Below are 15,326 nucleotides of genomic sequence, written 5' to 3' on the forward strand. Positions count from 1 at the left end.
CAAGGGCTTAAAGTGTAAATGAGCTAGTACTCTTTTGTTGTAACCAAGTGTTAACTTGGAAAGCTGTAAGCCTTTAGGGCATTTTCTTTTGTTGTTAACATGTAATACTTTTGATAATGAAACTCTGATGAATAGAAGAAAGTGGAGCTTTTATATACCAATGTATGTCTATATTGATGGGTTGATTGTTGTTATTTTGAGGGCGTTACAAAGATTGTACTTCAACAACTATTTTGGTTTAGATCTAGTCAGATCTAATGTAGATCTGAGTAGTTTTACCTAAGATTTGAGTAGATCTACTCATCTTCTTCGCCGGAAACTTATCTCCTTCGTTGGTGAGGGTAAAGTAAAGAATCGACAGTCGGTGGTTGGCGGTGAACGCCAATCAATGGTAGTTGTTGGTCGCCGGTTGCTGGTGACTATATGTTAGAAAAAGAAAAAGAAAGAGAAAGAGAAGAAGTAAGGCGTAATTGCCAATTGTCAGAAAGGAAGAGAAAGACAGAGAAGAACGAATACACAAAGAAGAATGAAGAAAAAAAAATACGTAGTAGACTTTTGAGAATATCCAAAAATACTAAATAGACTTCTCCTCTTTTAAATAGGACTTGCCAGTAATTTGCCCTTTTTAGGGTCCAGCTATTTTTTATTCTTGTCATAGTATCCATATAATAACTTTTGGGAAAACGATTCACAATAATGGTAACTAGATTCTACACAATCATGGTAGATACATTAATGGAGTTCCCCATTGGGAAGTCGAATCGTATCCGGCTTTGAGCTCTCCAAAGAGCATGGTTTGCTTTGATTTAGCGAAAGAGAAGTACAAGGAGATACCGCATCCTATTTATGGAGATGGAAGTTGTCTATGGAGTTTTGGGGTTTTATGCCTCCTTTGTGTTCTTCCTTTCAATGGCCAAAAATTATGCTAATGTCGATGTATATAGGTAATGAAGGAATATGGGATTAGAGAGTCTTGGACTAAATTGGTTACCATCTCATATCCATTTTTGGGATAATATGTTTCTTGGGAGGCTCAAGTTGTACGTAGAACCTTGCCTTTGAGTATTTCAAAGAATGGTGATATTACTGTGTTTGAAATTGAGACACAATTGGTTTTATACTATCTCAAGTGCCATAATTTAATTTGTTCTATAGCTCCTCACTTATTTCAAGTGGGTTTTCTGATCTAGTGTTGCCATTGTAGAGAGAGAGAGAGAGAGAGAGAGAGATGGCTACAAATATGGTGGTGATGGAACATGGGTCAATTGTAGAGAAAGAAGTGAAGAACAATCATGGTTGTTGCAAGGGGGGACCTGGGTACTCATCACCACTAACCGCTATGTCTAGTCCCAGAGAATCCCATGTCTATGTCACATGTGTCTACACTGGTAATAATCTTCCCTTCCCTTCTCTTTCCCTTCACTTTTCGCAGATTAGCTCAGATTTAAAATTTGCTTTTTTAATTTTAATTGTGGGGATTTTTTATATTTTATATTTTTTATTTTTTGAGTTTATCGTATATGTTTTGTTTCATAAGTGGTGTAGGATCATGGTTGGTAGAAGTTAAGGACATGTTTGGATTACTAGTTTTTTAAGTGTGTTTGCTTTATATCTATGTATCTCAATTTGTTTAAGTGACTGTAATTTTAAGGATATTTAAGTCATTTTAGCTATATGCTTTACCATAGGGGATTGGGAATGCTGCTGCGCAGGGTGCGCAGCAGCATCTGTTGTGCAGCGAAATAGGCCCATTTTCGGGGCCCATTTTGATAATCTGAATTGTTCACATTTTAGAATACATCATGTAAAATATGCCTGCAAAAAATCAAATTAATCGGATATTGTTTACCCATTCATCCACTCACATTTCTATCTAGAAAAATAAATAATAATTGTAATTTAAAGTATTAAAATGAAGACAAATGTGAGTGAATGAATAGGTAAACAATATCCGATTAACTTAATTTTTGCAGGCATATTCTACTAGATATATTCTAAAATGTGAATGGTTCGGATTTTCAAAATAGGCCCCGAAATGGGCCCATTTCGCTGCACACCAAATGCTACTGCGCACCCCGTGCAGCAGCATCCCCAAATTCTTACCCCACATAGTGGGTGAGATTTGATGCCTGTTTTTTAATGATCATTTCTTTGTTTTTCTTTTTCAAAAAGATTTTCTCACTCTCTATTCTTTCCAAAAAAAATGTCTTTGAGTTCTTGGACCCATGTCAATTGAAATCTTACAGGATTACTTAATACCATTCAATTATTGATTGCCTTTTCTAGTTTGGAATATGAGTTTGTTGTTGAATTTGCCAACTTCATACTTATAAGTTATATCCTCATAATTCAGATTTCTGTTGAGTTTCACTTGTGATTGTGCTAATTTACTTGTCCCAATTCTAAGTTTTTAAGCAACAATATATATGTGTGGCAGCAGACAAATTGAATGAGTGAATTTTCTTAATTTTATTTAGCTTTTGGCTAAATTTCCCAATTTACCCTGTTATATCAGCATTCCCAATTCACCCTGATTTTCTTTCTAGCTTAGGTTAGGTGGATTTACCAATTTCATACTTCTATACTATGACACTCATAAAAATAGAAAAGTGCAAAAAAAATAAAAAAAAATTGTTGCTTTTATTATTATTATTATTATTTTTTTCATTTTAGAAGTTAATTAGTACTTGATTACCCAAAAGTGGGGTATGAACACAGTCTACTGTTCCGGTTTAACTAGTGTTTCATAACCACAATTGTATTAGCCTATTTCTAACATATAGAGTGTGGAACAAAATTTGTTGGCACTATAGAGCAGATAAGCTGGATTTAATTCTGCATGATTAATAGAAAGGAAAATTTAAAAGAAATGTAAAAAAATGTATGATTGCCCTGTTGGTGGTATTTTCTTCAGTTTATGGCATTTAGAGTTAGCAAATATGTGTATAATCAGAGAGCTTAATTCTATATTTTCGTTCGCAAATATGTGTATATGACAAATATACATCGGAAAATTATTAAGGGAAAAGATCACAGAGCAATCATATATTTAATAACTAGACGTAATAAATTAGAAATTTTTTTATAGTTGACGTGAAATGAGATGTATAGTACTCTTTCTTCATGGAACTTGGTTGGGATTTCATTTTTGTGGGGCTATGGAAACCATTTTTGCCCAAGGTGAAAGTGGATCTTCATTAGCATGATTTTAAAGTGGCAAGTGGTGGCAGACAAGTGGTTGGAGGTGACCCGATGGTGGGGGTGGCTGGCTGGCTGGCTGACTAGCATCTTATTTTTAAGGTTGTGTTTTTGGGTGTTAGAATAGTAGAGAGAGGAAGAGAGAGGAAATAATATGTATTGTATTCAATGAATTAATCTTATACAATAGAAGGCCTGTATATATAGGCTGAGAAAGTGTATCCTACTAGAAACCTAACTATAAGATAGAGTATCTTGCAAGAAACCTAACTATGGCTATTTCCAAATATATCTAAGAAATCAATACCTAATATATCTAGGAATATATACCATATATACATTAACATCCCCCCTCAAACTCAAGGAGGATAATTTAACATCTTGAGTTTGGAGAGAGAAACTAAAATATGAAATAAAACTAAATACAATAAAAGGCAAATAGATTGCAAAATCCGAACGGGAGCGCAAGGGTGCTTGAAATAGATCAGAGGCCAAAACTAATGCCGGGAGACAGTTTATGGTTGTGTCAAACCATTGTAGGAACTGGCCAAAACTAATGCCGGGATAGTTTAAGGTCATGCCAGACTGATATGGAAACTGGCTGGAACTAATGCCGAGATCAAAAGCCAGAGCTAATACCAGGAGACAGTTTATGGTCATGTCAGATTATTATAGGAGCTAACTAGAATCAATGTCGGCACAATTTACGGGGTCATGGCAAACCGTTGTAGAGATTGGCTAACCAGAATCAATATCGAGACAGTTTAAAGAGGTCATGCCGGATTGATGTAGAGAACTGGATGTTGAACCAGCAAGCGTGACACACACATAAATTATGACATGATGCTGAGCAGTGATGGCAACAGAAGACTGAGTGTGCCAGGGGCATCTTGGATGGTGCGCATGGAGCGGCTTAGGTTGTGTGCCAAAGGAGGCGGTTTGGAGTTTAGGTGGTTCACATGGTATATCACCATGCTCACCATGATATAGGTATAATACTCTCCTCAAACTCAAATAGTTTTGAAGATAGAAACCTATTTGAGGTTGAAACATAGGGAAAGATAAATTGGAGCAGAAACACATAAAAAAAGTGGATTGTACGTAAAATAAAATAAATAAATATATATATATATATATATAATAGAGATATTTGGGATAAGAATAAATTAGTGGACAAAGAAAAGGATCACCACGAAGCGATACTGACAGGAAAATATGACAACGGAATAGGTTGAGGTCCAGCAGGTGGCCAAAGCATCTGTCGTCTGCCGGTAAGGCGAAGAACACCAAGAGCTTAACCTATAGCTTTGATACTATGTTAGAATAGTAGAGAGAGAGAGAAAATGATATGTATTGTATTCAATGAATTAATCCTATTCAATAGAAGGCCTGTGTATATAGGCTGAGAAAGAGTATTTTATTAGAAACCTAACTATAAGAAAGAGTATTCTACAAAAAACCTAACTATCATTATTTCCAAATATATCTAGGAAATCAATACCTAATATATCTAGGCATATATACCGCATATACAATAACATTGGGAAAATAGAATGAAGTATAAGCTAAATTTTGTTCACTTTTCCCTCCCTTTTCCTTTCCCTACACAAATCTCTCCTCAAATTCAAGATCTAAACACAACCTAAAGGATAGATCAATTGACCAGGCATGTCTTCCTCTAGTTGATCACTACTACTGCAATGATTTTTTTTTCCTTCTCATTTTCTTTAGGTAACTTATTTTGATTTTATTTTATGCAGGAATAGGGACGGAGAAGCCTGATTACCTGGCTACAGTGGATATAGATTCGAACTCCCAAACTTATTCAAGAGTCATCCACAGACTGCCTATGCCTCATATCGGTGATGAATTACATCATTCTGGATGGAATGCGTACAGCTCTTGCTATGGAGATGCATCAACATCATGGCGTTACCTTGTCTTGCCTTCACTCGTGTAAAACCAGAATTGTGTTGCTTAAACACTTACTGATGTTTTCCACAGCCTCAATTATCGTAATGTGGTAAAAAGTTATATTGCTTTAGAGCATGAGATGTGTGTCCAACATGTGTAGTTGGGCATTCACTAACAATAAAACTATGCATAAAAGTCCCATATTATGCATTAAATGCTCTATGACACCTTGTGAATATTTTGTCATTTCTATATCTCTGGACATGGAATTAGATGAATTGGGCATTTAGATACATTCTCATACCCAACACCAGTGCCCGAATCCATGTAAATCCTTCCGCCATGAACAAAGGCTTATAGCCAAACCACGTAAATCCTGTATACTGTTTGTTATGTTTTAGCTTTTCTCATCTTTGCCTTTAACATATCATTAATACACAATAATCAGTTTAACTTTCCCTTCAATGTAAGTAGAAAGTAGCAGTATCACATTTTTCGAACTTCAGTATGATTTTAACTCTGGAGAAACCATTTTTGGAATCTACTTGGAACTATACAATGCTTGTGTAAAGAACATTTTTAATATGTTCTATAGTGTTTTAGTTTTTCTCTCGTGGCAATTAAATGTTTACTATCTCATTGGCGGAGATGGATTTGGACCTTATATTAATAAGAAGAGCAATATGGCATGGATCTATTCCCATCAGATACCCAAACTGCCCTCAGTGTTCACTCTCATACTACAATTTGAACTAGTTTCTGATTTAGATGGTTAATCTACCTTAATAGAAAGCTCTCAGATTTTCATAGTATATTTCAGTTAATGAAAAGGAAAAAGAAATTCATGCACCCTGAGCGGCATTTTTACTCTTTTAATTATTTCAGATCTGGGTGCATATATGCAATTGACACACAAAAGAATCCAAAGGCCACCACTTTGCATAAATATGTGGAGCTGACAGATATCATTCGGAAGACTGGATTAGCATATCCGCATACAGCACATTGTCTTGCTTCTAGTGATATAATGGTCTCATGCCTTGGAGATAAAGATGGAAAAGCTGAGGGAAATGGATTTCTTCTTTTGGACTCGAACTTTATGTGAAAGGAAGGTAATGCCACTATCTAATTTGGGATATATTCCTGTACAAAATTTCTGAGTGAATATAAACATTGTTTCTTGTTTTAGTGCCAGTATCCATCCTTGCAGCCATTTGATTTAATTTTCATTTCATGCCACTAAGTTCTGGTGTCACCTTTTTTTTTTAAAAAATAAAATAATAATTGTGGACTTTTTTTTATTATGTTTCTTGTTATTTTATTTTTTCTTCTTCCAATTGATCTGGGGGCATAATTGTTGCTGACATTTAAATGTCAAAATTGTTATTAGTAATTGCGCATTAGTGTGAAATATGCCCTATGATGTTCATTGACTTAAATTAAAACATCATATGTGATTGTTAACTTTTTTTACTATTGATTATTAATTATGCAACAAACATCATTTTCGAATTTATAGTATGTCAACTACTAAACATTTGAGCACTTGTTTGGGTTAATAACGCTTTGACATTCCTTGAGGAGAATGAACTTTCAATATTATAGGATTTCTACTAGATAAAATGAACAGACATATATGATTATGAATTGTATTCTCTATTTTTCATATTAGAATTTGGCTTGATTAGTGAAGGTAATTTGGATTCTCTACTTGTAAGGTAGTTTTTCAATTAATATTTGGATACCTTTTGTTAATAGTATTATTATATGTAGATATTATAATCGTAGATAATCTATGTAGATATTATATTAGATATAGATAGTTGTTGCATAGTTGTTGCTAGCCTAGCACAGAGATGCTTTCTTTTCCTTTTGCTATCTTTCGGTGGCTTCATCATTTTGTCTTGTAACTCATCTCCTAGAGGTTCCATTTGGTTGCTAAATACATCAAAAAAATACAGATCTAATTTGCTCTCTCAATCTCTCTTAATTTCTTATATGGTATCAGAGCACAGGTTTTCTGCCTAGCCTCTTCTTCCAACATATTTTTTCTGCAGATTGCATTTCATCTGTATTCATTTTTCGTCCATCTCTGAAATACAGTTTTCACCACACCAGAGCCTTCGTCTCCTCCGGACGATTCCAACGCCACCAATTTCAGCCCAATCAGACATTACACGCGCTCTCACGCGCCACCTCTGTGAACGGCGCGTCGCTGCCTCCGCCTTCCGCCTCACACGCGCTCTACGCGTCCTCCACACTGTCCCGTGCTAACGTGCACCGCGCACTACCTTGCTAACGTGCGCCGCGTGTTTCTGACGTAAGCACACGTCAGCCCTCTCTGCTACCGTGCACTGCCTGGCCTGTTTTGCTAACGTACGCCGCGCCCTTTCTTGCTAACGTGCGCCGCGTGTTTCTGACGTCAGCACACGTCAGCCCTCTCTGCTACTGTGCACTGCCTGGCCTGTTTTGCTATCGTGCGCCGCGCCTATCTTGCTAACGTGCGCCGTGCCCCTTTGCCTCTCATTTTTTGTGCCTCTGTGGTCATATTTTGGGTTGTTTCACTCCTTTTCCCACTAATTTCGGCCTTCTGAATTCACTGGTAACCTCGGTTTTTTCAGATTCTACCGCCATTGTGCTATTTTTCCCTCATGGATCGCCCAGATTCCTCTAATCACCCTATTTCTGTTATTCTTGACGGTACTAATTATGTCCTTTGGGCACAAGCCATGTCTGGCTTCCTCAAAGGCAAGAAACTTTGGCGTATCATTACTGGGGATGTGTGCAAACCAGTCCCAACAACCACGGAATCCGCTGCCACGGACTTCACTGCCAAATATATCGACCGACTAGAAGATTGGGATAGTAAAAACTATCAGATCATCACCTGGCTTCGCAATACTTCTATTACATCCATCAGCCTTCAGTTTGGTAGGTTCCAACTTGAGTCTGCTTCCTCTCCAGCCAAGGCCATCTGGGATTTTTTGCAAGAACGCTATCAGACTACCGGTCTTGCTCACCAATATCAGCTTCTGAGTCATCTTCACCGTATGCGCCAAGAAAACACTCAGACCATTAATGATTTCCTCTCCCAAATGTATTATGTTTGGGATCAACTCGCTCTTTCTGAGCCTCCATGGCCTCATACTGAGGATGCTGCCTTATTTACTACCTACCGTGACCAACAGCGCTTGGTTCAGTTTCTCATGGCTCTCACTCCTCGTTTTGAGCCCGTCCGCGCATCTCTCCTACATCGCACTCCTTTACCCACTCTTGAGCAAGCCATTTCTGAACTCCTGTCCGAGGAAACCAGGTTTGGTACTCTCCATCCACACTCTGTGGACTCTGTTCTTGCTACTCCCCAGATTCGGAGTTCTCCTTCACCACAGCGGTCCACTACCTGCAACTATTGTCACAACCGCAATCTTCCATCGACTCATCTTCTGGTTCATTGTCCCGTTCGTCTTTGTCGATTTTGCAACAAGACTGGCCCCGGTCATCTCTAACAAGATTGCTTCCGCAATCCTACCCGTGCCTCTCGCCATGGTCCTTCCACCGGGAATCTTTCCTGCAGCAACTCTCACCGTTCTGGGACTCCATTTAAAAACATGCCTGCTCCACGCACTGCTGCTGCCGCCTCCGAAGATTCACTTTCTTCTGTCCCTGTAGATCCTTCCACTCCGGTCTTCTCTCATACCGATGTTGAAGCCATGTTTCAACATTTTTGGCAGCATTCCGGTACTCCTCCATCTACTGCTTTGTCTACCACCGCAGGTAACACTTCCTGGTACTTTGACTCCGCTTGTTGTAATCACATGACCTTTGATCCTACTATTTTTACTCCTCTCTCTTCGACTCCTCATGTTCCTTCTATCCATACTGCTGATGGGTCTCTTCTGTCTGTAAGTCATGTTGGGTCTGTTTCCACCTCTCACTTATCTTTATCCCATGTATATCTTATGCCTGCTCTCACTTTAAATCTTATCTCCATTAGTCAATTATGTGAGCATGGTCTAACTGTTACATTTTCCCCTACTGGTTGTTTGGTGCAGGACCCTCGGACCAGGCAAACTCTTGGGATAGGCCGTAAGCAAGGACGTCTCTACGAACTTATCCATCTTCATGTTCCAGATTCCTCTCAAATCACTGCTCCTACCACTGCTACCACTGCTCCTCCTTTATCTCATTTTCAGCTTTGGCACTATCGTTTGGGCCATCTTTCTATTGGTCGTTTGAAGTCTTTAATTTCTAGTGGTCATTTGGGTACTGTAAGTTCTGATGCTTTCAATTGTGTGTCCTGTCAACTTGCAAAACAACCTGCTTTGTCGTTTAATAAAAGTGATTCTGTTTCTCTTGCGCCCTTTGATCTCATTCATTCTGATATTTGGGGACCCTCTCCTACTCCTACTATGGGAGGCGCACGTTATTTTGTTGTTTTTATAGATGATTTTTCTCGTTTTACATGGTTGTTTCTTATGAAAAATCGCTCTGAACTCAAACAACTTTATTACAATTTTGCTGCAATGGTTAAAACCCAATTTTCTAAAACTATCAAGATTTTTCGCTCCGACAATGCCATGGAATATAAAGATTTTGACTTTCTTTCTTTCCTTAGGAGTCATGGTACTCAACCTCATCGTTCCTGTCCAGGTACGTCCCAACAAAATGGCCGTGCTGAACGAAAACATCGGCATCTACTTGACACTACTCGAGCCCTCCTTCTCTCTTCCTCTTGTCCAGAAAATTTTTGGGGTGAAGCCGCTCTCACTGCTGCTTACACTATCAATTGTATCCCTACACCAGTCATTCATAATCACACTCCATATGAGCGTTTACATGGCACCCGTCCCCCTTACGACACCCTTAGGGTTTTTGGCTCTGCCTGTTTTGTTCTTCTCCAACCTCATGAACGTACCAAACTTGAACCTCGTTCTCGCCTTTGTTGCTTCTTGGGGTATGGTATTGAACATAAAGGGTATCGCTGTTGGGATCCTCTCTCCCAGCGTCTCCGTATCTCTCGTCATGTGGTCTTTTGGGAACACACAATGTTTTCCTCCCTCTCTCAATTCCGTTTATCCGTTTCCTCACCCTCTCTGTGTTTTACTAATCCTTCTGCAGATCTGTTTTCTGATGAGCTTCCTTCACTGCCCATGCCTGACTCTCTTGAGACTGCCTTGCCTACTGGTCTTTCTCAAGCACCTGCCTGCTCTGATGGTCCTGATCTTGCTCCCTCGGACTTCTCACCCCCTGTTGAGTCTCTTCCTCTGGCTCCTCCTCCTCCTGCTCGACCACACCGGGTAATCCAACCTTCTACTTGTCTTCGTGACTTTATTGTTGGTTCTACTGCTTTTTCTACTTATGAACCCACCTCCTATCGGGAGGCTCGCTCTAATCCTCTTTGGCAGCAAGCTATGACTGATGAATTACAGGCCTTAGACAAAACTCACACTTGGGACATTGTTGATCTTCCTCCTGGCAAGACTGCCATTGGCTGTAAATGGGTATACAAAATCAAAACCTGTTCTGATGGCTCTATTGAGCGCTATAATGCTCGCCTTGTTGCTAAAGGCTTCAATCAAGAATATGGTATTGACTATGAGGAGACCTTTGCTCCTGTTGCTCGTCTCACCTCTGTTTGCAGCCTCATTGCAGTTGCTACTACCCGACACTGGGATCTTTATCAAATGGATGTGAAAAATGCCTTTCTTAATGGTGTTCTTCTTGAGGAGGTCTACATGCAACCTCCCCTTGGGTCTACTTATCCACCTCATAAAGTCTGCAAACTTCAACGTGCTTTATATGGTCTCAAACAAGCTCCCCGCGCTTGGTTTGCCAAGTTCAGCTCTACTATTCATGACTGTGGTTTCACCTCCAGCTCTTATGATACTGCACTGTTTATCCGCAAAACTGCTCAAGGGACCACCTTGCTTCTTCTTTATGTGGATGATATGATTATCACCGGTGATGATGTCAATGGTATTCTTCATCTTAAACAATTTCTTAGCCATCATTTCGAGATGAAAGACCTTGGTCCTCTCAGCTATTTCTTGGGTCTTGAAATCTTCCATGATTCCACGGGTTCTTTTCTCTCTCAAGCTAAGTACACATCTGATCTTCTCACCCGTGCTGGTCTTACCGATTGGAAGACTGCCTTAACTCCCCTGGAGCCTCAGAGTCGTCTTACCCCTCTTGATGGCACTCTTCTCTCTGATGCTACTCTATATCGTCAGCTGGTTTGCAGTCTTGTCTATCTCACTGTTACTCGTCCTGATATTGCCTATGCCGTCCATATTGTCAGCCAGTTTATGTCGGCTCCTCGTACCACACATTATGCTGCATTACTTCGTATCCTTCGCTATCTCAAAGGCACCATGTTTCATGGTCTTCATTATTCCGCCCGCTCCTCTCTCCAGCTTCGTGCTTTCTCTGATGCTGATTGGGCTGGCGATCCTACTGACCGCCGCTCTACTACTGGGTTTTGCTTTTTTCTGGGTGATTCTCTTATTTCTTGGCGCAATAAGAAACAATCTCTTACTGCTCGTTCTAGTACCGAAGCCGAATACCGTGCCCTTGCTGATACTACTCAGGAGCTTCTCTGGCTTCATTGGCTTCTTGCTGACATGGGTGTTACTCCCTCTGGCGCTACTGCCCTCTTTTGTGACAATCACAGTGCTTTTCAAATTGCTCACAATGATGTTTTTCATGATCGCACCAAGCACATTGAGATTGACTGCCATTTTATTCGGCAACACGTTACTCATGGTACTGTCCATCTCCATCCGATCTCTTCTGTTGATCAACCTGCTGATATCTTCACCAAAGCTCATTCTCCTGGCCGCTTCGTTGACCTTGTCTCCAAACTCAAGTTGGTTGATGTTTGTCCTCCTTGAGTTTGAGGGGGGATGTTAATAGTATTATTATATGTAGATATTATAATCGTAGATAATCTATGTAGATATTATATTAGATATAGATAGTTGTTGCATAGTTGTTGCTAGCCTAGCACAGAGATGCTTTCTTTTCCTTTTGCTATCTTTCGGTGGCTTCATCATTTTGTCTTGTAACTCATCTCCTATATAATGGAGGTTCCATTTGGTTGCTAAATACATCAAAAAAATACAGAGCTAATTTGCTCTCTCAATCTCTCTCAATTTCTTATACCTTTCAAGTACCCCAATGGTGTAACTACATTATATGGTTTTAAACATCTCTTCATCGTGACCAAATGGGAATTGAGTGAATAATTTGCAAACTGGATTCTACATAATCTTGAAGCTCATTATCAAACTTCTTAGGTGGGATAAACCAGGGCATAGTCCACTTTTTGGTTATGATTTCTGGTGCCAACCCCGGCACAAGACAATGATCAGCACATCACGGGGAGCCCCTGCAGCTTTCGCCAAAGGTTTCAACCTTCAGGATGCCTCAAATGGCCTTTATGGGCGCCATTTGCATGTTTATAGTTGTCCTGATGGTGAATTAAAACAGACTATGTATCTTGGAAATACAGGACTACTGCCCTTAGAGGTGCGTGTTGAAAATGTCATCTACTACCTTTTTCTTTTATGGCTCTAGACTCAAATAATTTCATGGCTTTTGTATTCTTTTTATTGCAATTGAGACATCTTGTTGAGTAGATTCCACTATATATTTGTCAAACACTTTGTTTGCAGATAAGATTCCTGCATGACCCATCTAAAGATACAGGGTTTGTTGGGTGTGCCTTAACCAGCAACATGGTGCGATTTTTCAAGACCACAGAAGCATCATGGAGCCATGAGGTGAGTAAATATAAGTGCTCTTCTTCTTCATATTGTCTTTCACAAGGCACCATATCCATTCAGAATCTTGATGATGCTATCTTCTACATCACAGATTGCAATCTCAGTGAAACCATTGAAGGTGAAAAACTGGATTCTTCTTGAAATGCTTGGACTTATGACTGATTTTCTGATATCACTTGATGATCGCTATCTCTACATGGTGAATTGGCTTCATGGTGATATCAGACAGTATAACATTTAGGACCCTAAGAACCCTGGACTCATAGGCCAAGTATGGGTTGGAGGGCTGATTCAAAAAGGAAGCTCTGTATTGGCTGAGGCTGATGATGGTACAACATACCAGGTCGACGTCCCAGAGATCAAGGTTTGTGCTATCTGAACATTCCCACTAGAAATTTGAGGCTTGCTCTTGATATTTGAACAGTTAAAGATTGATGAGATTGTCTGTCTCGTTTATAGGGAAAAAGGTTGAGAGGAGGACCACAGATGATCCAGTTGAACTTAGATGGGAAGCGGCTTTATGTTACCAACTCACTCTTCGGTCAATGGGACCATCAGTTTTATCCTGATGTTGTGAAGAAAGGCTCACACATCCTATAGATCGATGTTAACACTGAGAAAGGTGGTCTTGCAATAAACCAGAATTTTTTTGTGGACTTTGGATCCGAACCTGATGGGCCTTCCATCGCCCACGAGATGAGATATCCTGGCCGTGACTGCACTTCCGACATATGGATTTAAGTCACTTTTGAGTATTTCTGAATAAAGGGTTGCATCTTAGCGTATCAACTGAGACAAACATGGCTGTCATGGCATGCCATTGTTGCCTAAATTGTTGCATACTTGACAAAATTCAAGCTATAAATTCTGTTAAGATGTGATCCACTGAATTTTCAGGTTGTTAATTACTGTCCAAGTTGAAATAACAATCAGATTAGAAACGCTTCCTGGCTGTGCATCAATTTGGCATTTGCATAATTTATTTGTGAATCTGTGATTGCACTGCTTCTTCCTCCTAGTTGCTTCTTGTTGTTGGACGTTATGGGCTACCGAGTAATTCAGAAATTAGGGGATTAATAAACATAAATGAACTTGTATTAAGGAACAAGCAATCTTCACCATGAATGAAAAAAAAAAAAAAAAAAAATTGGTACACATCCAATATGAAGAAATTACACATCAACAAATTTGTGATATTTCTCTTCCATTTTTTTTAATATACAAATTTCTTGTCAAATCCAACATTCAAAAACATACTTAGTGTAACATATACATGGACAGTGATGATTCACACCTACTATTTGTTACAAACAATGGTACTAGCTAGCATATTGTTTTCGAGTGCTATTATAATATATAGCAGAATCAATTGCTCGTATAGGACTGGTTTTGACTGTTATTTCCATAAGAAGATGAACTTGTATGATGTGGTGCACGGTTCGGGTCTACTCTGGTTGTGAACATACCATCATTGGACATGAAGTTGTTGTAAGGAGGATTAGAATGCAAAGAAGCTAGGAAGAGATCCGCTGCAGAAGTAATGGGCGTCTCAAACCGCTTCAACGATGGACGTTTCTTTTTGGTTGCGGGATGAGGATGACGATCATCATCCAGCTATTATTGCCCCGTGTTGTGAAGCCAATGCAAACTCGAGGCCTGCCACCACTTCAGCCATTGTGGGCCGTTCTTGTGGATGATCATGTAAACATTTGTAGGCAATTTCTACAAAGCACTTGAGAGCATTTGGCGATATTTTCCCTCTCATTGAGGTATCAATGATTTGAGAAAGCCTACCTATTTCAATGCAATGCCGAGCCCAAAAGACCAGACTGATTTGATCCTCCTCAAGGCTTGTATACACGACAGGCCTCCCACACAACACTTCTAACATCACTACCCCAAACGTATACACATCAGATTTCTTGGTTAGCCTCTGAGTCCTGAAATAATCCGGATCTAAAACCCAAACGTGTCTTTTATAGCTGTGGTAATGTGGGTTTTTGAAAAGCTTGTTGTGCCTTTGGACAACCCGAAATCCGAAATCTTTGCTACCCATTTCTCGTCAAGCAGAATGTTTGTGGTCTTCACATCTCGGTGTATGAAACTTTGTTGAGTACCCGTATGAAGGTAGTCCAATTCGCATGCAGCACCAATGCAAATATTGTGCCTTTGGTTCTTGTTCGTGTTTCGAAGAAAAATATCAAGAAATTGGAATGAATGGGGGCGTGGAAGGTTCAACGCGGGGAGGCTGAAAGTGTCCTTGTTTGTCTTCATCAATGGGTCAGCAATGGCGTGCTGATAACTTTTTAATAACATTTAACTTTGGCGTGCTGATGACTTTTTAATAATATTTTAACGTTGTTTGTTTGCAACATATACGATGTTGATCATTAGAGGTGAGCAGCGGATATATCGATCTGCCCGACCCGA

At 39.5% G+C, this 15,326-nt stretch overlaps 2 pseudogenes across 1 annotated transcript; one reads left to right on the forward strand and one right to left on the reverse strand.

Annotated features, from left to right (window-relative positions):
• The first annotated feature begins 823 nt into the window (after positions 1 to 823).
• On the forward strand, positions 824 to 15,074 carry LOC114296646 (selenium-binding protein 1-like; annotated as a pseudogene). Its single transcript, XR_014333398.1, has 7 exons — positions 824 to 1,388; positions 4,959 to 5,154; positions 5,998 to 6,224; positions 12,408 to 12,639; positions 12,786 to 12,893; positions 12,988 to 13,260; positions 13,356 to 15,074. The product of XR_014333398.1 is annotated as a selenium-binding protein 1-like (transcript).
• LOC114299890 (receptor-like protein kinase FERONIA) overlaps positions 14,061 to 15,326 on the reverse strand; it is a 38,034-nt pseudogene continuing 36,768 nt past the window's right edge.

Source organism: Camellia sinensis, chromosome 6, assembly GCF_055761805.1.
Source record: "Camellia sinensis isolate YWXY chromosome 6, ASM5576180v1, whole genome shotgun sequence".
NCBI lineage: Eukaryota > Viridiplantae > Streptophyta > Magnoliopsida > Ericales > Theaceae > Camellia > Camellia sinensis.